The sequence below is a fragment of the Suricata suricatta genome, chromosome 11 (genome assembly GCF_006229205.1).
Source record: "Suricata suricatta isolate VVHF042 chromosome 11, meerkat_22Aug2017_6uvM2_HiC, whole genome shotgun sequence".
Classification (NCBI taxonomy): Eukaryota; Metazoa; Chordata; class Mammalia; order Carnivora; family Herpestidae; genus Suricata; species Suricata suricatta.
Window position 1 is genome coordinate 17891060 of NC_043710.1, and position 25550 is coordinate 17916609.

The 25550-nt window shown below is 53.4% G+C and overlaps 1 protein-coding gene across 2 annotated transcripts in view; it reads right to left on the bottom strand.

The window, feature by feature from the left end:
- The window catches only part of TSPAN18 (tetraspanin 18), a 166948-nt gene that overhangs the window by 128376 nt on the left and 13022 nt on the right, over positions 1-25550 (bottom strand). For both annotated transcript variants that reach the window (XM_029956802.1, XM_029956803.1), the window contains exon 2: positions 8867-8931. The gene's annotated coding sequence lies outside the window, so the exon portion shown is untranslated. The remainder of the gene's footprint in view (positions 1-8866; positions 8932-25550) is intronic.

Genomic DNA, 25550 nt, shown 5'->3' on the forward strand with positions numbered 1-25550 from the left:
TTCAAAATATCCATTAATGTAATTAAAAAGTGTGAACCCATAACTTTTTCCTTTTTTAGCGCTGTAATGTTTGTCAACTGGTTTAGTTTTATATATATATAAATGTATATAAATCCTGCATATATGAGCTGTTAGCACAGAGCCCGACGCAGGGCTCGAACTTGTGAACTGTGGGATCATGACCTGAGCCAGAATCGGATGCTTAACCGAATGGGCCACGCAGACGCCCCAGCATTACTTTCAAAATAGATCTTGAATGTTTGGGCTTCTCAGCATCACCACCACCATTTTGTCTTTCCAGACTCCCTCATCTTGTGCCTGGATTCTGATACCAGCTCATGCTGGTCTCTTTGTCCCCCATAGCCCCTTCTCTACCCAGCAGCCAGAGTGGTCCTGGTAAATTGCATCCTGTCTCTTCCATGCTCACTGGCTTCCCATCACACTTAGAATCAAAATCCAAAGCCCTCACACCGGCTGGTAGCTCCTTTCCTCCCCCGCCGCCCTCCCTCTAGCACCTGGCCTCCTTGCTGACGCTCCCACATAATAGCCAGCCACCTGCTTAATGGCCCTTACTTTTGCTGTTCCTTCACCAGGAAGGCTCTTCCCCCAGACGAAGTCAGGGCTTCACTGCCTTCAGGTCTCTGCTCAGATGACATCTGATCAGAGAAAGGCCTTCCTTGTGCCTCTTAACCAAAACAGTAACCCCCTGGCCACGCCCTGTCCCTTCCCGCACCTCATACTGCCTGACACTCAGTTTATTTGGTCTCTCTCTCCCCAGATGGAAAACAAGCTCCATGAGGGCAGAGACTTTGCTGTTTTGTTCACAAGAATATTCCCAGCATGTAGAGCAGTGCCTGGTATACAATAGGGGCTCAACACATGCTTGTTGAAGCAATGAATGTGGGCTCATGTTTGACATTTGCCATCAAACTCACTCTGGCCCAGGTACTGTCACCATATCCGTTCTGCAGATATGGAAACTGAGAATCAGAGAACGAATGGCATTTGCCTCACAATCCCTCAGATGACGGTGGCTCCACCACCAAAACATGGGCTCCACAGAACAGGAAATCAATAAGGAAAATAAACAAAACCGAGGGCTGGTTCTTGGAGATGATGGATGAAATTGGCAAGCCTCTAGCCAGGCTGACTAAGAAAACAAGGGAGAAGACACAAATCATAAAATTATGAAAGAGGGGACATCATCCTAGTTCCTGTGAACGTTAGAGGAATAAGAAAAGAATACTATTAATAATTCTAGGTCCACAAATTAGGTGACTTAGATGCAATAGACCAAGTCCTGGAAAGATACAGCCTGTCCAAACTCCTACTAGACCAGGCAACCTAAATAGGCCTACATCTATTAAATACACCCAATCAATAATTAATAACCTTTCAAAACAGAACACAGGCCAGATGCGTTCACTGGTGAATTCCACACACATGAGGAAGAAAGTGTTCCGGCCCTCAACAGTTTCTTCCAGAAGATAAAAGCAGAGAGAATGCATTTTAACTCATTCTACGAAGCCGGCAGTCACCGAACACCACAACCAGACAAAGAAAAGAAATCTACACACGGATGCTTAGAGCAGCTTTTATTCCCGAGTGCCAAGACTCAGAAGCAACCAAATGTCTCAAGTAGGTGAACGGATGAATAAACTCAGGTACATCTGGCCATTGAAATATTATTTAGCGTTAAAAAGGAAGTTCTGACACCTGCTACGCCATGGATGAGCACTGCGGAGATTATGCGATGTGAAATAAGCCCGTGACACGCAGAGACATGCAGAACCCCAAAATAACCCCCCCAAAACAAATGTATGGTTCCATTTACATGAGGTGCTCAGAGTAGCCAAACTCCTGGAGACGGAAGGAAGAACGGGCTATCGAGGGGCTGGGAGGAGCGGCGGAGAGGGCGCTAGTACTGAACGGTCTGGAGTTTCACGTCGCAAGAGGCAAAGAGTGCAGGGGACAGAGGGTGGGGACGGCCGTGCGGCGGTGTGGTTGTGCTGAATACCGCGCGGCGCGCTTCTCCAAATGGTCCAAACAGTACACTTTATGTTACAGATATTTACCAAAATAAAAAAAAATGGGGGGTGGGGGTAAGTGAGCTACCAAGTCATGAAAAGACAGGAGGGACCCTTACACGCGTATTTCGGAGTGAACAAAGCCAAAATCTGAAATGGCAACATCCTGTATGATTCCAACTGTAGAACATTCTGGAAAAGACAAAACTATGGAGACAGGGAAAAGACCAGCGGCTTCGTGGGGAAGGAGGGATGAGCTGGCAGCGTGATACCACGGCGGTGGATGCATGTTGTTAGACACTTGTCCGAGCCGTGGCACGAATGGGTGACACCCGCAGGGAGCTGTGAGGCCGGCTACGGGCGATGATGATGATGTGTCAGCCCGGGGTCCCTCATATAACATGGGCAGCACCGCAGGGTGAGGCTGTCAGTAGCGGGGAGGTTGTACGCGTGCAAAGACAGGGAATATGAGAGCTCTCTGTGTTTTCTCTCACTTTTGCAGGGAACCTAAAACTGCCCTAGAAAATAAAGTCCATTAAAAGAAAAAAAAGGTTTTGGAGTCCAGAGTGCAATCTCCTTCCTCCATCCCACGGCGTCTTTCTTTTATAATATGTCCCTGCCCCGCCCCGAGGAATGGGGACCCCTTGGCGGGCGCCAATGCACAGGGGATGGTGTCATTCATTTCCTCCCGCCCTGGCAGCTCCGTCTGCACAGGCGAGTGAAGCACTCCCCGCTAAGAGAGCGGCACTGCCAGCCCATGTGGACTGTTCCCTTTATTTTTATGCTATGAATTAAAATATGTCATTTCAAAGACTTTTAACTAATAAAAGAGGCAGCTGGGCACAGCAGACCAGGCGCATCTCTAACACACATAGCTGTGTGACCTTGAGCAAGTCACCTTCCCTCTCTGTTTGCTGACATGCATCTGAAAATGGTGCTCCTACTTCCTCCCTCTTTTCCACACCTGGCTATCTGAAAGCGCTTCCGTTGTCATTCACAATGTGAATCTGTGTCATCATTAAAAAACTACACAAATCCTCTTAAAGGGCATGTTCTGTCCGGGACATGAAGCCTCTCCCAAGGAAAAGCTCCCACAGCTTTGCCTCCTCTCGGGGCCGAGGGTGTGTGGCCCGGGGATGAACCTTCCTGTGTAAATTTAAAACAACTTGAAAAAGAAAGGAAGGAAAAGGTTTGGGATGGAAAAAGTTTCCACGAGGGCAGAAAGAGACCAGGTTGCTGTCTTGAGGCACACGTGGACACAGGGCTGGCCTGAGGCCAGGAAGTTCTGGCAGACCCTGGGCTGAGTGAGCAGGAAGCTGGGGTGGTGAGAACCCGCCATCCCGTCCCCTCACATCCGTGTCGCAGCCGGAGAGTGAGGGGGAAGCCAGGCACGGGGGCCCCATCCTGGGCTGAGACTCAAGGCTCACATGAATGGTGGGACTCAGCTGGGACACGTAATGACACCCACCCTTTTCTGGAATGTGGACTCCTTCCGGGTGGTGAGCTGCGGACCTGATAGCCATCATCTTGTTTAATCTTGACCATGAAGCCTGCGATTACAATGGTTCTCGTCACATAACAGGAGAGTCACAGAGCTCATCTGCCCAAGCCAACAGCTAGCTAAACAATAGCCCTGAAGTTCATCTACTGTCAAAGCTACGCTCTCCCTCCTGCATTTAAACTGCGCCATGATTTATAAATACCAGATGGAAAATGTGACGTATACAGCCAAGAGTGAATCCCTTTTCTACCTGGTCAACGAAAAGACAGGAGCTTGGATCCAAGCGGGATGCGGAAATCACTGGACCCCATGCCATCTCGGCTGGAGGAATAAAAATAAAAGGTCTGGACTGAGGGAGGTGAGGGTCCTGCCCATGTTGGCTGGAGTCAGGACACGGCCGGAGCTCTGGCCTTGGCTCTGAGGGCTGAACTATAAAAGTGCCAAGTTCAGGCTAGAGCCCCCTGCACCCTCCCCGCCACCAAGGAAGTTCAAGAGTGCACGGAGACCTGCATGCTCGGAGCGAGGCAGAGGCAGCTAAGACCTCTCGGCAGCAGAGGGAAGGTGTGTGATGCGGGACACGTGTGTGATGGACGAGGATGTGGGATAGCAGCCTGGAGGGAAGGGGGTGATGCTTCTTCTCTGCAGGCCCACAGAGCAGATGTGGGGCAAGCAGATGAAGGGTTCAAGAAAACACATTTCCACTCAGCAGAGTAAGCGGCTCTGACCCGTCACAGCTGGCCCAGCGCAGCCCGAGGCCGCCGAGGCTGCGTGCCCCGCCTCCCGGGGGCCAGATACTCATGACCACTTGGCAGGAACGCTGGGCTGGAGACTGTGCCAGGCATTCAGTTGCCTGTAAGCCCCTGCTAGCCTTTGCAGAGCTGACCTGCGGACCCTCGCTCACGGCAGGGAGCACTGACTCTCCTCATAGAAGTTTCGTGTGGTCTAGCAACTTGACCAAACTCACATCGCGGAGCGGAGCTCGGACTAGGACCCAGATCTTCCCCCACTTCATCCTGGGGAGGGAGGGACCTAACAGAGTTCACCTGGACCGCCTGGGAAGCTGTCTTACTAACTTCTCTCAACTCCATCACGACCTCTTTCCCCCATGAGCTTTGCTTCTGGACCGCATCCTCGCCACCCCGCACTGCCCTACCTCATTCTGGCAGCCTCCCAACTGCGCAGCTTCTTCTTCTAAGACCCAGGGACATTGGGATGTACATTAGAATCACCGGGAGCTTAGGACATACTATGACTCCCCCAAAAGTTACACATCAATGTGGAGTAATCAGGCCCCTGGGTGGCTCAGTCAGTTAAGCATTCGACTCTTGGTCTCAGCTCAGGTCATGATCTCCCAGTTCATGAGATCGAGCCCCGCATCAGGCTCAGCCTGCTTGGGATTCTCTCTCTTCCATGCTCTCTGCCCCTCCCCCACTCATGCTCTATCTCTAAATAAATAAATAAACTTAAAAAAAAGCTATAGTCATCAAAGCAGCATGGACAGACACGGTGACCAATGGAAGAGAACCAAGAGAAACATACCTCTGTATCTATGGCAACTCGATTTTCGAGAGGCGTGCAGAGACTACTCGTTGGGGAAAGAATAGAGAACTCAGCAAGTGATGCTGGGGTAACTGGATAACCACACGCCAACGAGTGGAGTTGAACCCTGACCTCACGCTCTATCCCAAAGTTAACTCAAAACGGATCAGTGAGCTAAACATAAGAGTTAAAACCATACAGGGGCGCCTCGATGGCTCAGTCAGCTAAGCCTCCAACTTCGACTCAGTCATGATCTCATGTTCGTGGGTTCGAGCCCTGCATCGGGCTCTGTGCCTGGAGCCTGCTTCCTATCTGTGTCTCCCTCTCTCTCTCTGCCCTTCCCCTGCTCATGCTCTGTCTCTCTCTGTCTCAAAAATAAATAAAAACATTTAAAAAAAAAATTTAAAAACCCATACGACCCCTAGAAGAAAACTCAGGGGCAAATCTTCATGGCTTTTGGCACCGGAATTTTAGGTATGATGCCAAAAGCATGGGCAACCAAGGAAAAGCAGGTAAACGGGTTCTCCTGGGGAAGCCAGGCTTCTGTCACCCCCTCCCGGCCACCTGCTTCCCACTGGCACCTCGCAGCAGGAGGACCGTCCCCAGGCTTCCTAGCACCTGCCCTCACTGGCTCACTGTCCTGCGGCAGAGGGCTGGCCTGGAGGATTAAACCATCGCGGGCTCCACGTTCTCCCTGAGCTCTGAGCTCTGCGCGAGGCTGGGTGCAGGAGGAGGACCACCGTGAGCACTACGGGGAGCTGCTGGGAGTCGTGCAGGGTGCCTCGTGGCTGCCGTGGGTACTGGTGTACGAGTTCAGTCGCCAGCACCTTGGGAAGCCACCGTAGTGCTGTGGGGTGTGGCTTTAGACCTCTAGGTGCACAGGGTGCCACGTGGGTGCCTCTGGGGGCACTGTGGGTGCTGCGGGCTGCAGCCAGCATGCCGTCCTTACGGCAGGAGCCAGTGCTGGGGTCCTAAGCTGACTTGCTTTTTAGACATAAAACCTGGAATAATTTAGAACTTCTGTGCATCCCAGCTCTCCTCACCTACATGCAGCTTGTTAATATCTGCCTCTTGGGGCACAGCAGGGAGCAACGATTATCTACAGAAAGAGTCCAGTAAATGTCACCCGGAGGAAGTATGAGCCGTGGGATAAGGGCTCAGGAAGAACTGTTCACACCCAAGGTGGCCCCACGTCCCACGGTGTCAGAACAGAGAGCTGACATAAGCCAGGCCCCATTCTCGGCCCTTTTTTAGACCATGTGCCTCGAGAGGTATGCGTCTCCAGGGTAACGTCGCTGTTTGGTCTCCGACACCCGGCTCTTCCGTCCCCAGAGCCCGAGCCTCTCAGGGAGGTCACCTTGGGAGGCCACAGCATCCCAGCAGTCTTCTTCTGCTGCTCAGAGTGAGCAGGAGTGTCCCACTGGTGGTCTCCTGGGCTTGCTATTTGCTCACTTTAAAGTAAATTAAAAGAGGCATGCTATTTGCCCATTTTATAGATGAGAAAACTGAGACTCTGGAGACAAAAGCCCTCACTCTGGAGTCAGACAGCTGCAGGAGAGTGGAGCGGGGACCTAGCCTCCACCAGTCCAGCCCCAGACCCCAGCAGACGCTTCCCACAGCAACACGGGCCTGTCCCCTCTTTGCTTATGGCGATCTTCGTATTTTCCTTGTGACTCTACAACATGTATCTGTTTCTCAGTGAACAAGTGGGGTGGGGTGAGGGCGCAAAGCTAAATCGCTTTGCTCCCTTGCACACTTCCTGAAGGCAAACCAAGAACAAAAGCACCCTTGCTGCTTTTCTCCGTCCTTAAAGAGATTCCTTCCTCCCATATGCGGAACCCCACGGCTTCCCGATGGAGAACCATCCCTAGCAGAAAGGTCCTGGGGAAGCTAAGCTGTTTTCCGACTTGCTTCAGCGCCTTCTCCTGATTAAGAAAATCGGGCGGGATCCTGGCTCTGAGATAAGGCATTGGCTTCCTGGGGGTGGGGGGGGGGGCGGGCAGGGCGGGCTGCCAGGAGGCCCACGGTAGAGATTACGGCCCAGGCAGCTGGCAGGACGGGGTGAGCCGCAGGCACACGGGACCTGAGCTCCTCTGCCACTGTTTGCTCAGGGCCCCACCTGGCCTTGCTTTATCTGCCTCTGGGAGCCAGCCACCGGGCCTTGGATTCCGGCCCGAAACATCCCCGCCAGCCAGGCGGCTCACAGAAGGGATCGGATGAGCTCAGACGGGTGTCAGATCAGTGACTAGGAAAGTGGCCGAGTGCTTCCCAACCGCAGCACCAGAGGCAGCTGGAATTGCAAATGCCATCACAGGCTGGGTGCAGGGTCCAAAGTATGCGGCAGCTTTGGGGGCGGCCAAGGCAGGGGGCAGGGGTGTGTAAGGGAGGTTTCTGTGCCTCCCTCATCTCACCTTCTCCCCAGAACAACCCCAGTGATAGATGTTATGCTCCCATTTTAGAGATCCGAGAACCAGGACCTTCATGATGAGCCCAAAGTTTAAAAGCAAAAAAAAAAAAAAAATTAGGCTAAGGAAACCAATCATGTTTATGTCCTTTCAAGAAATGTGATTTCAAGTGGTGATTTGGCTTCAAGGATTTTGTTAACCTTAAGATTCAACTCACAGAGTCACTCAAAGGAAAACACGCAAGAATCATATGTTGAACTGTATTTGAAGAGGGCTTCAAATGTCAGCCATAGCTCACTCGCTGCTGTGTGACTTTGAGCAAGTCACTTAAAGTCTCTGAGGCCAGGTTCTCTCCTCTCTAAGATGGAGGCGATCTCAGTGCCAAGACCACAGAGCTATTGAGAGGAGTGAATGCTGGTGCGCTGCGCCTGGCACACAGAAGCCCTCAGTCGGTGTGTGTTGGTCCGACGCTTCTGATTGGCCAGGACCCAAACTCAGTCCATTCGTGCCTCAGACTCTGTGGTCTTTCTGCTGAGGGTCTGAGCATCCTTTGGCCACGACTGGCAGTCAGATCTCCTTGGAGCTCTCCGATGCCCTTCCTCCTACAGGCTTCCCAGCCCCCACACCCTCTCTGCCTCCCTGCCGCCTCACCACACCATCACTTCCTCCCCAGCCCTGGGCCGGGAGCCTCAGAGACTGGGGCCATGAGGGTTGGAACAGAGTTCTGCCCATTTCACTGGCGAGAAAATGAGGCCCCATGAGAGAAATGGCTTGTAAGGACTCTTGAGGCTCAATGGTGGCACAGACTGGCCCAGAGGACAGATGTCCTGGCTCTTTATTCAGGAACCTTCCATGAGGCAGCCCAGCCCATCACCAGTTCTGGGATTGTGGGCAGCCCAAGAAGCTCCCAGAAACCAAGAGGCGCATCAAGACCCTCGGGTTCTCAGTTCCCTACTGGATGGTCAACTGTACCCAAGAGTCCCGAGATGGATGGTGGGGATGAGGGGGTCATTCTAGAAAGTTCTTTTCTTCTCACAATCCCAAGACCACGGTGCCTTTTCTTAGAGGGCTCATTGCCTCTCATGCTTCAGCCCTGACTTCCTTAGCCGACCCTGAGGAGCGACCGTGATGGGTGGCCCCTCGGTGGGCTGCAGCCAGCCCCAGGGAGACCCCACCTGAGCACTCACCTCTCTCTCCTCAAGCTTCAGGTGTACCCCCAACCCTGAAAAACGTCTGGGGTGGGGACAGGAGGGAAGCCACCCTTTGCTAGCTCTATCCCCCAGCATCCACTGAAAGCTCTCTCACTGAGTGGCGGAGGGTTCACGGGGTGGGAAGAGCCAAGAAGAAAAGATCAGACCCACATAAGAAGATGCCGCCATATTGCCAAACCATACCTCTTCCAGTTGGTGTCTGTTCCTTCCGGGAGGGTCAGGAGGGTCTGATGGCTTCAGGATAAACTCTAGAAGGAGAAGAGAGAGATGGGAAGTTTAAGAAGGCAGCGGCTTGCAGGGCATGTGGTTGCTGGGGGCGGCCCGGGGTCAGGTGTGCACTCACCCCCCGAGGTCCCCGCTCTCGCCTCAGTCTCCGCAGGTGCAGAAGCAGACGGGCATCTGCGGCCAGAAGGACAGAACTACGCCCACAGAGGCCTCTGGGACGGCTTCCCCCGAGCCGACCGACGGGAGCCTGTTCTCAGCCCTCCAAACTCCGCCCAGGAGCCCGGACAGCGTGCCGGTGATGTCAGCTCGCATGCCCATCACGTTGCAGCTCCTTGCTCCCAGCTAGAACAGTGCCCATGGGTTGTGGAAACTCCATTCTCCCCAGGCAGGGGGGAGTAAAAGGCTTTCTGAGTAATTTTGAAAATGTGAACGAAAATAAATCATTGCTTAACAAATGTAGGCTTTTTTGGGCAGACCGATACTTTTAAGACCTGGGCTCCATGAAGAGATAAATAAGAACAGGATAGACCTTTGGTGGGTGAAAGAGACAGCTCGGCCCGAGCGTGCAGGGGCCAGAAGTCTGGCCTCTCCCCCACTTCCTCTGTCAGTTTGACGAAGAGTCCCCAGGTCACGGGAGAAGGATCAAATTCACCATGTGCAGGCCACATACCTGCCAGCCAAGGCTGAGGACAGTCCCCTGGGGGTGGGGGGGGTGGGAGGGGGCGGCTTGTTCACACGCACAGCTGACGAACAAAAGAGTGAAACTTAACAGCAGAGCCGAGCCCCTGACCCTCCCAGACTCCTTCCGGCCTTGAGGACCGGCCCGCATGGGAGGAGGCCTGGTCAAATTTCGTGTTGTCTCAGGTGATGATGACAGAGATCTGCTCCCCTCTACAACCCCACAGCTCAGCATCCCCGCTTTGGGGATGGGGGCCATGAACCCAGAGGAGTCAAGAACGTGGCCAAGGCGGTGAGGGTGAAATGGGGCGGAGGCGGGACTAGAGGTCAGGGCCACGGGAGCTCAAAGCTGGCACGGCGGGAGAGGCAAGGGCAGGAGAGCAGTGAGTCCTGGGTCTACACTCCACACGGATCGCAGCTGTGTGCGGGCTCTGCGTGGACGAGGTCCCAGAACTCCCCGCAAACAGACAGGGAGCAGGGCGTGACCGGAGGACAGGACCTCAATTGGCTATCTTGGCCTCGGACATCCACCCAGGCAGAGTCGGCCCAGGGAACCTCAGGTATCGTGGACCAGACCAAGGCTACGACCAAAGGAATCCATGATACATATACAAACACATATGCATCCACGGACACAGACGTACAGGGAGGGATATGGAGGTATACGCGGGCCATTTTCACTTGTAATGACGTAAGCGGAAGTTCTTCCTTATCCATCATATGTAACAGAACCGTTGCAAAACATCTGTGATGCGGCCCTTGTAGGCTTGGCCGCATGTACTCACAGGTGTGTGCGAGCATGCGTTCCTGTGGGCCCACATGCAGACGGCGGGACTTTCTGCACAGAAGGGGACCTTACACCCATGATTTACACCCCGGCCAGCATGCTATCCTGTCTACCTAGGTGCTCTGAGGATATCTAGATCTGAGTCCTTTTCTGCTCAGTGGCTGCTCAGGGTATCCTCCCCCACCTTCCACACCGGGATTGTTTCCATTTCCAGCCATTGCAAGCTTGTCGCCTGCCTGCTTCCTTCGAGGTGTGGGAATGTTCGTGCAAGTCCACAGCCCGGATGCCTGGACGTGGGCTGGCTGGGCAGGGGCTCTGCATGTTGCCACATTTTGAACAAATTCTGACAAACCACCTTCTCCAAACACTGGATCGATTCCCCTTGAAGAGAAGGGCAGAAAGAACTCCTTTCCTCGGAACCCAGCATTCTGCTGCCTGTGGAGTTTCTTTTGCGATCACCTCCCAAGGCCCTGGGAGGCCAAGTTCCCTGGACAAAGGGAAGCATTTATCTCTTGGCTCCCACAGATGGCCTCTGTGCCACTGCCTGGGGACGTGTCTGAGGAAGTCGGGCCCACCTGAGCCAGGAACTACATTTACAGGCTCAGAACTGATAATGAGCTTTTATGAGCTCTGGGGACCAACGGGAAACGCCTATTAATGTCAAGCGTGCCCATCAGCCATGCAGCCCTGGTCAATGTCACACATTAACGAAATTAAAGGCTGCAGACACCTCGGGAAGGAGCTGCGGGCGGCATGGGCACGGCCTGTCAATAATAAAATTACATTCAAGGTTTCGCACTCCTGAGCCTGAAGCCGTCTCCCGTCTTCGATGGAATTCTGCCTTCCTGCAGGCTGAGAGGAGATTAGTTTATTACCAGTCTGCTAGGAAAGGCAAAACCCAGCACTAATCCTAATTCCCATTTAAGCAAATCTGCATTATGTGAAGGAAACCAGCTGGGCTTGGAATTTCTTCCCCCCTACCCCAGAGATCTCATTCCATCCCCCTCCGCTCCGTGGGAGAGTGGGGGGGTCGCCACAGATGTCAGAGCGGGAGCCCTCCTGGGACAGAGGGAAAGAATTCCAGGGTTTAGGGCCAAGAAGGGGACGGGCCTGGGTGACAAGAGACTGCATTGAAAGACAGTGGGCTGGGACAGCCATTGACCTGGCTGTCTCAGGCTATGGGAAGAAAAAGCCACCACCCTCCTGGCCCCAGACTTGCTCTTACTTCGAACGGAGATGCCTTGAAATCCTGAGTCCACTTCTGACTAGCTCTGTCACCTTGAACATGTGACCACCCTGCTTCAGGCCGCAACTCCTCATCTGGGAAACAGTTAACAACAGCCAATCCCTGTATGATGTTGTGAGGATTACATGCAAAGTGTACCCACGGGACACCAGGGATCCTGGCACCCACCACCACCCAATTTCTTGAATTAAGACTCATTGGGGGCATCTGGGTGGCTCAGTCCTTAAGCATACCTGACTTTGGCTCAGGTCATGATCTCACAGTTCATAAGTTTGAGTCCCACATCCAGTGAGTTCAAGCCCCACTTTGGGTGAGACCAACTTCTCCCTCCCTCTCCGTCTATGTCTCTCTTCCCCTCAAGGTACTCTGTCTCTGCCCCTTGCTCACCAGCGACCTCTCTGTGTCTCAAAAAAAAAAAAAAGACTCAGGTTATAATCACACCATTATTTTACTGCCTAATTTAGTTAATCATGACATGGCGTTTTTCCTACAATGCATCCTGGTATCAGAGACCTTAAAACATATAAAATCAAATCAAATCCATGAAATATAGGAAGAGTTCAATCAAGAACAGCAAAGGTGACACTATTAGCCAAGTTCTCCCGTTGTCTGAGATCTAGCTCAAAACTTAGATCTTCTTTCTTCCAAATAAAGCAAAACTGCTCTGTCTGAGGGAAACCAGCCCTTAATTTGTAAGAAAAATCCCAAGAGCTACTTCAGTGTTCTCGATGAGACCCAGTGTCCTGGATGAAGAGACCTTAATCTTGACCTTGACGTTTCCTGCTCTATCTTGAAATAGAAACGGAACACATACACACAGGGTGTGCATGCAGTGCGGACTCAGTCTACCGACTTTTCACAAACACAGCACCCCGAGCGTGACCGACACCGGGATCAAAGACTCCTCTCTATTTTCCCGCCATTGTTTCTCTTCCATCCCTTGTCTCCCAAGTCATTAGTGACTCTCCTCCACCATTGTCCCCTGACAGCCCCCGCATGTCCCTGCCTGACCTGAGCCTTGTCGTTGCCTGTCAGCTTGTCACAAACAGGCTCCTGGCCGCTCCACTAGCTGTGGCTTTGTTCCTTCCAGCCTGCCCTCTCCTTTGCTGTCAGACTGAGCCCATATGTGTGTCTCTCTCTCAACAGCAGGTCCCTTGGCTTCCCTTTGCCAACACACGGGGACTTTGCTCACCTGAGCCCCCATTGCCTTTCCTGCCCCACCTGCAGGTCCTCACTGATACGCACAGACCCCACAGTCAAACTGAACTCACCTGCACCCACACAGCCCACCAACCTCCCTGCTGTCCATTCTGCCTGAAGTCTCTTTTTCCTTCCCTAACCCTGACCTACACCTCCCTGCTCACTCTCCAAACCACCTGGCAAACTCCGACTTATCCTTCAAAACCTTCCTTCAACATCTCCTCTGAGAAACCTTCCCAGACCTCCACAGGCACAATTAGTCACTGCTCTCTGAGGTCTGATAACAGTTTATGTGTAGGTGGTAAAGTCAAAGTCAACCTCACAGCACAGTATATGTCTTTCCATATGATTTTTCTCATCTGCCAGACCATGAGTTAAGGATGAAAACAGTATCTTACTCCGTCTATGGTCTGAGGTCCTGACTCAGAAAATAACAGCTGGATGGGTGGATAGCTTCTAGGATGGATGGATGGATGGATGGATGGATGAGTAGAGAATGGATCTATAAAAGAACTGAATGGTGGAAGGGAGGAACTAGATTATAGTCAGTTGCAGGGATGGATGGATAGTAGCAGGGATAGAAAGATGAATGGATGGATGCATGCATGCATGAAAGCATGGACGGGGACACAGCATGGATGATAGATGGACGCAGCATAGGTAGATGAATGCAGCATGGATGGATAGACAGATGATAGCAGGGACAGATGAATGCAGGGACAGACAGAAGGGCAGGTGGAAGGTGGGTGGATCTCTAAAAGAATGGGTTAAATAAATAGGGAAGACAGAACTAGGTTGGTGGGAGAAAGAGGGGGAATAAAGGACTCCACTACTGGTAGAGTGTTCTCTGGGCCCTGAGGCGCTGAGCCCCTCGAAGCTAAGGACGGCGCCTTGCTGTCCTCCAGAGTTTATGGATCAGGGCAGAGACCACCCCGTCGAACACCGGCAGCCCCAGCTCTGCCCCATCTCACCTCACCGCTGCAGCCACGGACCCACAAGATGAGGCCTCAGGAAAGAGGGGTCAGGGTGACCTCTCGCCATGGTGGTGAAGACCAGGGCGGCGAGGAGATCAAAGCTTTCCGATGTTAGAGCCCAGCCCCGGCCTGGAGGGCAGTTGTGCCAGGTTTATGCTAGGACAGCTGCCTGGTTAGGAGCAGTTGGATGGCCCCTGATACCACGCTCCTTTGCAAAGCTGCCATATGGGGGACCCTGAAATGCCCAAAGGGCCAGGCTACATGGACAGGACAGTGGCATTTGTATGGTGAGTGGGCTCCCGGGAGTGGGCTTCCATGAGAACAAACCAGCCACCAGGGCCTGCCGTCTGTCTGCAGTGAGGGGCAGAACCAGTGGCAGGTGGGGAGCCTCTGGTGGTCCGGACATCAGGTTCATGTCCCACACACCTGGGTTTGAATCTCAGCTACGCCACTTGCCACCCATGTGATCTCGTCTCTCTAAACCTCAGGTTATGCACCTGCAAAAGTGTGGGCCATCACAGCCCCACCTGACTGGCCTGAGCTGGGGATCAGATGAGCTAACGGACTGTAAGCAATTCCCATGGGGCCCGGCACAAGCCAGAGGACACAGGAACCACGTAACACAGAATCTGCTGCCACTTTCCGTAAAAAGGGTAGTGCCTGTGATCCCGGGTTACACTCTTCAGACCCTCCCCTCTCTCCCTCGGGGGTCTGCCCAAAGAACAGACGAGGTCTACCCACCATATCCACCCTAACATGTAGCTACAGCGGCCGGACTGGCTCGTGTTTTACACATTAAGTCCCCACATGAGGTTGACGATCAAGGATTTAGAGTTGATGACCTAGAATCCCAAGTCAGTAGGGTTCTAGAGGAGGTGGGAAGCTGGGATGTCTTCCTGGAAGAGGCAGCAAGGGAAGAAGGGAGGGAGGGAGGTGATCAGCCCAATGATGAATCTTTCTCTGGCTTCCTGCTAGCAATGCCTCTCTCCTGTGCTTGTGCACTCAGCTCATTGTCTCTCTCTTTCTCCCCAACCCCCACCTGACCCCTCTCTGCCCCTCTCTTCCTCTCTCGGCCTGCCCCCCATGTTAGCCACCTAGCTCCTAGGTGGAACAGACATCCTTCTGAGCCCTGGGACCACAAAGATGTTTGGTCTCATGCTCCAAGAAGGAGCAGCACCCTCCTCGAGACCCTGAGGCCAGCTCAGCCTGGGTCCCTCTCCCCACACCCATGCTGGGCCACAGAATCCAAGCTGGGCCGCAGCCGGCCAGATGCACCGCTTGCTGACAGATAAAAAGCACCACAGTTTATGGCTGCAGGGCCAAGCCAGGGCTTTGTTCGGCTTTGTTTTAAATGACAGTGCAGGGGGTTGGTGTGGAGGTGGGGGAGAAGGAGAGGAGTGGAGGCCAGCTCAGGGTGAGCTCCTGCTGGGTCCTGTGACTCCACAATCCCACTCCCCTGGTCCCCACCACCCCGCAGCCCTAATGAAGCTGCCCTACCCTGCTTCACTTAGGTCTCTACCTCCTCCCCACCTGCTCCGGTCCCCCCCCCCCCCCCCCCCCCCCCCCCCCCCCCCCCCCCCCCCCCGGCCCCCCCCCCCCCCCCCCCCCCCCCCCCCCCCCCCGGGGAGCGAGAGGCTTCCCTGTGCCTCCAGCCTGTCAGTCAGCCTCATCACCCTCTGGGCCCATAAGGAGACCCAGAATGGGCCTGCTAATTGCGCCCCAGGGTCACAGTGGGGCTGAGGTAGGAGCCCAGACATCCTCAGAAAGATTGGGATTCTTTATTTTTTTTCTGCTTGGGGAGTGGAGGGCCCCTTCCTGTGTGAAATTGGGCATGGAGCAGCAGACGCCGGCACTGCTGGCGAGGGTCTCTGCAGGGCCTGCGGTGGGCGAGGGGCTGCCAATCTGAGCCCTCTAGGTGGCTTGGGAATGGTGGTCGGGCCAGGGAGGAGGGCACGTGCAGCCCCCGAAGTTAACACAGCGACCTGCTGCTTCTCTGTGCAACCATCGTTAGTAATCATCTCCCTGTCTCCACACTCCCATCAGGTCTGGGGGGTCCTGAAGGCGGCACGGGCCAGCCAGGGTCTCCTGTGCCGTCCCCAGTAGCACCTGTGGGAGACAGACCCCTCCACAATGCTCAGCTGAGCATGAAGAATATGAGGCCTCCGGGAGCCCGAGACCCCCTTGTCCCCAGGGGGTACAGCCTTGCCCTTGCCCTAACCCGTTGGACTTGTCTGGGAGCATTTTCTTTTCACCCGTTCATCCACTACAGCTCTCTTCCCTTTCATTCTTCACTCTTCCTCCTGTGCTCTTCCCATTTCTCAGATGGGGAAAACTGAGCCTGGGCCACAGCAGCTTTATGTAACTAAACACCAGGGCATCATTCAAAGACAGGAAAACAGAACACAGAAATGAGTCTCTCAACAATGTCTGCCAAGTGAGGCTCACCCATTCTCATGAGGGGAGTGACACAGACCCTCCAGGCGAGTGCCCAGCACCCCGGACCTGGGTGTTTGGCACCACAGGGACCTGCAGGAGGAACTTCAGGGTTTAAAGGACCAATCTCTGCCGGTGGAGACTGGCCTGCCTGCCTGGGATCCACTGTGTCACCTGCACGAACAAAAAATGAAAGCCGTGAACTTTGTCACTGTCCCAGCAGGTGGCCAGTGTCCTCCTCCTCACTAGCTAAGGAAGGAGCTGATGCTCAGAGAGGTCTGGCCAAGGGGAGACAAGAGCCCGCGATTTTATCTGTAGCCAAAGTTCCCGGAGCCCCTTTGCGGTGAGTCCTTAGTGTCCTCATGAGGACGCATCTGAGAGGTTCTCAGGCCATTGGCTCTTTGAACAAAGATAACTGGAGTTTCGAAGATCCAGTGCTTCTAGGACGTGGGTCAAGAGTAGCAGACACCGTCTTAGTGCTAAACTTGACTTTGGTATGAATTGCGTCTCAACGTGTTCCAGACCTTGAACTCAACATGGCTCCACTGTGTGGTCTGACACACACAGGAGCGCCCATCCAAGGATGTGCTGCCTCCGAGCGAAGCCGTTTTAAAAAGCCACACGACGGTAATAGAGATGCTTCCATGCCGGCCACCCGGCAGCTAGCAAGGAAGCCAAAAGCTGAGAACTCGTAACTGGAGCCGAGGGACGGGGCCAACCCCACAACCAACGAGCCGCTTTCCTCCGAAACGCAGGGCTGCGGGCCTCGTAATTCAGACTTTATAGTCCACGGGGTTGCGGTGGGATCTGGGGAAAAGAGTGTCTCACGTCTCTGTAATTCTCCCCCACTCAAGTCCATGTAAATAGATTCTAATGCAGAGAAAGGTTCTGCAGGAGGTAAGACCACAGAGCCATTAGCATTTTGATAGGTTTTCCCCACACGTGGAGCAAGAGCGTGTTAAAATTCATAGAGTGGAGATTAATCCCGGTCATGCCTCTCCCTCCCCAGCTTCAGGTGGCCCAGAACTTTTTACCCCTTTGGATTAGGAAAGGAAGTTAGGAAGTGACTCAGACCTACGGTGAGGAGACAAGACAGCTTTCTGGTCGGAGTGTGGAAGGCTGTCTAAACACAATGATTGGGCAGAATTGGGGATAAGCGGCAGAGAGAAGGATCGTACGAGGCTTAGGCGTTGAGTCCTTCCAGCAGAGCCTGGGAGACAAGCCCTGCTTGTTCCTAACAGCACATGAGTCTCTCTCGCCACCGACAAAGGCCGGGCCTCCTGCCACCCATGTTCAAGCATCCCCAGAGAATCACCTTGTGCCACTCAGCAGGTGCTTAGGGGAGATGGATCGGGAAGCCAGGAAATGCAGCGAATCCCTGATCTCCAGAAATTGAGGAAAGATGGCAGGAGGGGAGAAATTGATGAATCCAAGAAAATGTGCAGGAAGACAAGTTCAGCTGTGCTAGTACCCCGATGAGGTGGGGGGCGCCCCAGCCGGCTGGGCAGAGGGGAGCAAATTCACAGTCTTGGAGGCATTCCTGGTCCTTCCTCAAAACTTCCTTTTGAAAGTAGATACGATGTAATATCACGCAGAAGCAAGACATCCAGATTTCCGGAGTGCGGTCAGAGGGGACGTATAGATCCTGTTAACCCAAAGGATCCCAAACCTGGAAACCAGGCAAGGAGAGGTGGGTCTTGTCAAGCATTGATTATTAGCAGGTCACCCAAGGATTCTTTAGTCATCTAGAGGATTCTACAGAAATGTAACCTTGACTCACGTCAAGCGATGTGTGAACTTGTAGTAGATTAGATTTTTTGGGGGGTCTGGTAGAGAAAATAACCCCAAAGGTGATGGTTTTTATTGTAGCTTTGTATGAGATCCTATAGGATTTCTGACTTCTACAAAATTATATTTTGACAGTATATCCCCAATTAAACACACACACACACACACACACACACACACACACACACTGCAAAGGGAAAAAAAACTAAAAAGAAATATAGCAAAATCTTACCAATGGGTATCTTTTGGCAGTATGTGTATGCAAGTGAGTTTTGTAATCAGGAAAAAAGTGATAAATGTTACTTTTCAAATGGAGCAGCACACACCCATCTGAGATGACTGATGACCGGAGCAGCGGCCAGTGCACAGAGCCCGCCTCCCCGTCTGCCGGGCCCTGCCCTAAGGCACTTCATCTGGATTCTCTCACTCAGGCTCCCTGCTACCTTAGGAGAAAGGTGCTTCTACCCATTCCACAGATGTGAGGAAATGGACACACAGGAAGCTGGCCTCAGATGCAGGCATAGGCAGTAAGCGCCCCTCTAACCCCCAAGCAGCCTGCTAACCCGGCCACCAGGCTTCTGCCTCCCAAGTGGAAGAGGGAGGGACACAAACATCTGCTGGGCGGCGAGGGTCTGGCTCGGAGAAGGCGGCGTCCCCACCCACTCCCAGGGCTCGCAGCGTGCTGGGAACCGGCTCGGGCCCCTCCAGCCTTGAATCGAATTCACATGTGTCTCTCCCACACTTGCAGGCTGGGAGCCGGCCTCGGTCTTCTCCGTTCTTGGGGCACAATGGGTGCGGGGCAGACGGAAGCCCTCACCTCTGGACCGGCTCTAGAGCGTCGGCTCGAGCTAGGCCAGTTGCTGTGCTCTAACAGCCGCCAATTAACAGCTCCTCCGGCTCTCTCTTCGCCCACACAGGTACTAGCTTCCTTACCCGGATCACATGGCGAAGGGCAGCCACGCTCCAGCAAAGAGAGGGTTCCGTGCGTAGGAGAGGTCCTGGGCTCAGCCTCTCAGTCACTGCGTGACCTTGGGCAAGTCCCCAAGCCTCCCTGGGCCACGTCACCTCGCCTGTGAAGCAGGCAGGGAGACCCAAGGTGCTGTGACGCCCCAGATGTTTGGCCAGCATCTGTCTCGCTTTCACTGCTGGGGCGCTTTACATGCAGTGGGCGTGAAGCCCACACCAGGGACCCACGCCTGTCGATTCCTGCTAAAGCCCTAAATGCGGCAGGTCACTGCTGGCTAAGTCTGTGCGGAAATTAGGTTTTGAGGGTGGAATACCATGTGATCTCTGAAAACCAAATTGGGGTGGGGCGCTGCAAACGGCAGAATGCAGGGAGTGGGGAGAGATTTAAATGGGGCTCTTGAGAGACCCCACAAACCACCGCATCTGTGCATTCGGTCTGATAACAATGTGGTGATTTGTTATTTGTTTAGGTCAAATACATTTCCGTAGGTGTCCAAACACCTGTGAATTCAGGCAGGATTATCTGGGTCCATATTGGGTTTGCAAAGCTTCCAAATAAAAAGTCCCATTTTCCTTGATTTAACAATAAATACCTATCCAGCCTTAACCTGTGGCTATGAGGAAGGTAGGAGAGAGGATAATTCAGGAATGTTAGCGGCTTAAGTAAGTGTCAATATTGAAAGACACGTCTCTAGGTGATGAGTCAAGATCAATGGACAAAAGAAACACGAGTGAGCTTTCTTATAAAGACAGAAAATGAGTCTGCTCATGAAAATAATGTCAGCAGACGTGGCTCCCTCTGATTCTTGGATGAGTTTCTGCCCCTTTCAGGGGCTACAGTTTCCTTGTCTATCACCCAATGGCCTGTCATTCTCCGAGTGGGTTTCCCAGGGCATCAGAAGCTGTCAACATAGAGAGAGGACTTGGGGAGGGCAGGGCTGCCCCCTGTGGCGCCTCCAACAGGGTAGCTCCCTGCTGACTGACCTCTGGAGGCACCATGTTGAACTTTCTTTGAGGTCAATGGCTACACGTTAAATCGAATGCCCAGGACTAGCAGGACTAAATCATCCCCGGTGCTTTTCACTTTAGTATCTATAATGCCCAAGATGGTACCATGGTTAAGAAACCCCAGGCCAGGGGCAGCTGGATGGCTCAGTCGGTTGAGCGTCCAACTTTGGCTCAGGTCATGATCTTGCGGTTCATGAGTTCAAGCCCTGCGTCGGGATCAGTGCTGACAGCTTAGTGCCTGGAGTCTGCTTCAGATTCTGTGTCTTCCTCTTTCTCCACTCCTCCCCCACTCATGCTCTGTCTCTCTCTCAAAAATAAGTATACATTAAAAAAAATAAAGAAAGCTCAAGGCATACTGGTAGCTAAAGGTTTTTTGGGTTTTTTGTCTTTTATCCAAAGGCATCGTGGCAACCCATGTACAGCGTCACTTGGGGATAGAATGCCCCCAACTCTGGAACGGGGGACTCTCTGTGCCAGGTAGCGAGCCCCCAGCCCTCGCCAAAGGGTCTGCCAAGCCAGATCGTGAAATCACAGTAAGAGCCGGCAGGGCTGAAGAGGGGCGCTTGCATGATCCCAGGTACTCCTGTTCACTCGGTTCCCATGGCAACCTCATGCGGGAGGGCTGATCTCTCCACTCTGCAGAGGAGAACCCGAGCGGTGGGGAAGTCAGGTAACCTGCCCAGGCCCACAGGCTCCTAAGGCATGATTCAACCACAGCCCCCTGCCTCTTCATCACTGCCCCAGGAAGCCTCGGAATAGCATGCTGGAAGGGGACCTGGGACCACTGGTCCCGGGCATCCGTTTTCGAGTGGGTGACTGGGGGCCAGAGAGGGGAGAGGGACTCGCCTAAGGCACAAACAGGGAGTCTGTGGCAGAGCTGGATTAAAATTCAGACTCCGTCCTGAAATCGCGTCTTTCCTTGGCACCACTACCACCAAGCTCACCACCCTGAGACCAAGACCTGAGCTGAGATCCAGAGTCGGATACTTACCCGGATGAGCCCCCCAGGCGCCTCTGAAGCGGGTCCTTCGGTGGACTCTGAGCAGGAAACACGGGGTCTCTGCCCTGATCCCTCCCCCCCACCCCTGCCCCCGGTTCCTCAGTCACCTCTGCCGGGGACCTCTGGAGGACTTCAGAAGAACAAGTCCAAGTGAGATGCCATGACGCGGTGTCTCCCTTAAGTCGAGAGTGAATCATCCTCTGGAACTTTCTATTTTCTCCTGACCTTGTGTTAATTCCTAGCTCAAAATAAAACGATGTGTCTTTAGTACCAGGAAAAGGCTACAGGGTAATTTCAGGTCAGCGCACAGTCTGCGTGATGAGGCTGAACCCATTCGACTGCGCAGTCAGGGAACTGAAGACGCGGCGAGACCCTCAGCTCAGAACATCTGAAAGACCGCATTCGACAGTGACGGTCTGTCTCTCTAAGAGTAAACCGGCAGCCTTGCCTCTTGCCGGGAGGGCAGGACACTGAGGCCCAGAGAGTCTGAGTGATTTGGCCCATGTCACACAGCCACGGAGCCGGTTGGTAAAAGAGGCAGGGTAAAAACCATGTCTCCCCGCCTCATGGCTCTGCAGGCACTCAGGGGTGCGGGGTGCAGGGGGGGTGGGGGGTGAGAGAGCCAGAGAGGGGCATGGAGAACTGAATGCATGCAGCTGAGAGAGCATGAGCCCCTGAGGTGGGGGGAGGGGGGACATTCGGGCCACCTGAAGTCCCACCTACACATTAAGTCACTGTGAGAAGCCGAGTGTGAACAAGCGTGCACGAGGCTGAGGGAGCGAGAAGGATGCAGGGGGAAGAGGGGAAGCGTGCGAGAGGAAATCGGCGTGCTGGAGAGAGCGAACGAGAGGAAAAACATTTGGGCCATTTTCAAATTCCCACAGTTGAATAAATCAAAACAGACTGCTCTGAGACAAAGAGGCCGTTTCCAACCACATCCCTTACACCAAAGTCAGTCCCCGATGGCCCACTCGGTGCTTTCTCATGGCCTGAAAAGCAGCACCGGTGAGAGGCCGCTTGGCGGGGACGCTCCAGCCCAGGGACTAGCCAGCCAGGGCTCACGCCCACTTTCCAGATAGGGCTCCTGAGGCCAGGAGGGTGAGAGTCCCTCAGTTCCCACACCCCGCCGCCCGGATGATTTCTGGGGGGCGGCAGAGTCCGGGAGACCCCGAGGCAGGGCTACCCTGCTTTCGGTGAGCCGACTCAGAAGGAAGGAGCAGCACGTGAAGACAGCATGTTCTGGGCTGTCCCCGAGGCAAAGCAGGCGCCTCCTTGTCCCGAGTGCAGGGCACCATTTGCCACGGTCATGGCCTCGGCTGCACGCCTGGCCCTGACCGGCCCCTTCCAAGCAAGTGGGGCACTGGTGTGCAGCGCTGGGCCAGGCCGCGGGGCACTGGTGGGGCCCGGACTTGTCCGAACCCCAAAACAATCCTTCGATGTGCTGTGACTCTCCCCACTTCACCAATGGGTAAACTATGGCCCAGAGAGACTACGTAACTCCCCAAAGTCACAGGGATGGTAAATTTAGACACAGTCAGAATCGCACCCCAGCGTGACCCAGACACCTTTGGTCCTTCTCACTCTCCTGCCACTTGCAAAGCTCTTCTCTCTGATGGAGGCTGGGAGGCCTGGAGGGCAGCATTTTCTCACGGGGTCCACATGCAAACCCCAACAAAAACCCTGCTCGCTCTTGCTACACGGGGGCCCAGACTCCCAGAGAGTCCCAGTGGGCCAGGAAAGCAGAATCCACAGTCATATGCTACACCTCTCAGTATTCCCTTCAACTGGCGAGCATCCTCTTTATGTTTTCTGTTGCGTTAGTAGCATTTTTAAAACTGAAACAGAGGGGGGCCTGGGCGGCTCCCTCCGTGAAGCGTCTGACTCTCGGTTTCAGCTCAGGTCTTATTCCCACAGTTCCTGAGTTTGAGCCCACATCAGGCACGGAGCCTGCTTGGGATTCTCTCTCCACTCCCCCATCTGTGCCCCTTCCCTACTCGCAAATGCATGCGCACGTTCTCTCTCTCTCTCTCTCTCTCTTAAAATGAATAAATGAAATTGAAATGTAACATTTATACAGAAACGTACACCGATCTGAAGTTAAGAGCACAGCAAATGTCTGCAAATTACACGTGCCTACAAAAGTAGCAACCAGAATAAAGGGACAGACAGACCGGCACCAGAAGCCCTCGTGCCCTTCCAGGCACTCTCCAGCCTCTGCCCAGAGGTCATCACTATTGTGTCATCTACCCCCATGGCTTCACCTGGCTGACCTCGAGCTTCATGTAAAGACAATCCCGCGGTGTAGACTCTTTGGCACCTGGTGCCTTTAACTCCCCACCAAGATTCTGAGACTTGTTCCAAGTGGCAGGAGCACATTCTCGGCTGTGTCATACTCTGCTGGGGACTATATCCATTCTGACTCCTGTAGACATCCGCATGTTTCCAGAAATTGCCCGTCACGGACGGGGAAGTCATGAACATTCTCATACCTGCCCTTTGGGGAGCAATCTTATGCACTGCTGTTGGACACATACCTAAGGGTGGAATTGTTGGGTCACTGATCTGTGTATACGCACCTTTGGTTACATTTCCCAGTGTACCTTTTTTTTAATTTTTAAAAAGTGTTTATTTATTTTTGAGAGAGAGAGACAGAGTGTGAGCAGGGAAGGGACATAGAGAGAGGGAGACACAGAATCTGAAGCAGGCTCCAGGTTCTGAGTAGTCAGCACAGAGCCTGATGTGGGGCTCAAACTCATGAAGAATGAGATCATGACCTGAGCTGAAGTTGGACGCTCAACCGACTGAGCCACCCAGGCGCCCCTCCCAACATTTCAATGTTGGGTGAAATTTGTGTTTCAGACATTGCATACCTTACACAGAGCATCTCTGCAGCTTGGATGTGGCCTCCAGGCCACTGATTTGCACCTTTGGTTTATGTGCTTTGCTCATTTCAGCCACTGGCCAGACCACCTTCCTTGACAGCATATTGAGAGCTCATAAATTAATGTAATAGTGGGGGAAAATTCTAATACCACCCCTACACTGATGAGCGACATGAGGCCTAAAGAGTGTGTGAGCAGCTGTCTGTCGGTGAATGCTCCTCCACCAGGATGAAATCACATTAAAGTCCCCTGACCAGCCTCTTCAAAATCCACATGGCCTGGTGACTGCACCAGTCCAGCCCCCGTACCAACCCGACTTCCTGAGCACGGACACACGCAGGAATAATTATCTTAAAATCTGGCCCAACTGGAAACCATCGCCTTGGGTCATATAGCAGCCAGGCCAAGGGCAGCAGAACGCCAAGGACAGGTTCCCCGATTCCTAGACTCTCTCCTAGGGCTCCCCAAATCTCCCCAGGTGCTAGCATTCCACCGGCTTCCAATCACAGCCGACGGCAAAAAGTCTCCTGGCACTCCTTCCTGCACTGCCCTTCTGTGGGGCTCAAGCAGGTCCCATCAGTCAGTCAGAGTCGGGACTTGGGATGACAATTATTTGCCATCCAGGGACCACACTTCATGCCGCTCCTGCTATTCAGGGTTGGCCTCGAAAACCCTTGCTGCTTTGAGTGGCTCAGCCTTTTTACAACTTAGGATGGTTATAGGGGAGTAGAGAAAGGACAAAGCCCAAGCCTGGCCTCGTTCTCTAGGATTCCCACACTAACCCTGCTAAGCTATATGTGAAAATAATTTGTCTCTGCACCAGTGTGTTTTTTGCTTGGTTGGTTTTGGTTTTCGCTCTGGGTTTTAGAGATGGCAAACAAGCCCAGAGAGGCCTAGTGCCTTACCCAAGGTCACACAGCAAGGCTGCCCTGCCAAAGCTAGAACTTGAACCACCTCCCCATATCTAACTGGGGGCTCTTTCTCTCTGCTCCAGGGGGCCTTCCGCAAACAATTAGTAACCACCAGAAAAGGCAGAAACAAGACGGTAACCTTTTTCAGCTCAAACCAATCACATCTGTTTTGCTTCTTACCCGCTAAGCAGTAAACAGTGGGGACAGCGCCCAGGGCCCAGGCCGCTGGCTTGGGGGGGGGGGGCGGGGATCTCAGCACACAGGCGAGGGGCCGAGGCCAAGAGCAGGCCAGGCGTTGTTCTCCTGCTGGTCTCTGGGCTCTAAGAAAGAGATTTCCCCTAATGCTGCTGAGATTGCTGGTCTGACCTCGCCGAGAATTGCCCTTTTTTCCAACGCGATAATACACAAACCTGGGGCGGGGCTTCCACGCGGCCCAGGAGGCCTCTGCTGTCTGACTGCTTTCGTCTTTATTAACATTTGCAGAAAAACTCCCAGCGCCTTTGGCTGCAAACGAGAACCAAGCAATCTCATCTTCTCCCCTCAAGGAGGCCACATGGCTCCTTCCTGTTCCTCCCCCATCGCTCACGAGAACATTCAAAACAAAGGGCGAGGCGGTTGGGGCTCAAACATTCAAAACGTTCCTTAATGTCTGCAAATCTGTCCTTTGAGGCCATTTTTAGCAAAATGTGCCTGAAACTGGGTCCTCCCTCGGGAACCGCTTTGTCTGCATCTCTAGTCTTTACCTTCTATGGAGATTTATTTGGGGCTT